This window comes from Penaeus monodon, chromosome 21 (genome assembly GCF_015228065.2).
Source record: "Penaeus monodon isolate SGIC_2016 chromosome 21, NSTDA_Pmon_1, whole genome shotgun sequence".
Classification (NCBI taxonomy): Eukaryota; Metazoa; Arthropoda; class Malacostraca; order Decapoda; family Penaeidae; genus Penaeus; species Penaeus monodon.
This window is the reverse complement of record NC_051406.1, coordinates 41,979,964-41,980,276: the sequence shown is the minus strand read 5'-3', so window position 1 is coordinate 41,980,276 and position 313 is coordinate 41,979,964. Positions and strand designations below refer to the sequence as shown.

General features: G+C 47.6%; 1 protein-coding gene across 1 annotated transcript in view; it reads right to left on the bottom strand.

Annotated features, from left to right (window-relative positions):
- The window catches only part of LOC119586503 (myocyte-specific enhancer factor 2-like), a gene marked incomplete in the record, with an annotated part of 157,797 nt that overhangs the window by 29,150 nt on the left and 128,334 nt on the right, over nt 1-313 (bottom strand).

Sequence of the window (313 nt, the reverse complement as noted above, 5' to 3'; positions counted from 1 at the left end):
CATCAACTACACATAAATCCTGATTCCCGCGCCGCCATCAACTGCATTAACGGGTCATCAAGGCGCCCGAGAGACCGGAAGTGCCCCTGTCATTCGCACCCGCTTGACAAACTTGGCAAAGTAGTTTCGTCTTGCCAAGCGTCTCGTCTCTGTCATCTCTATCGTTCACTTCCCCCTGTCTATCGTATATCAATCTACCCTCATTCATCTCAATCGATCAAATTAATAAATGGATTATCATGAAGAGTAATTCGGCTTCGAGAGATAACAGGCAACTTACACTTGAACAAGCCACCACCTCACGCTTCCGGCA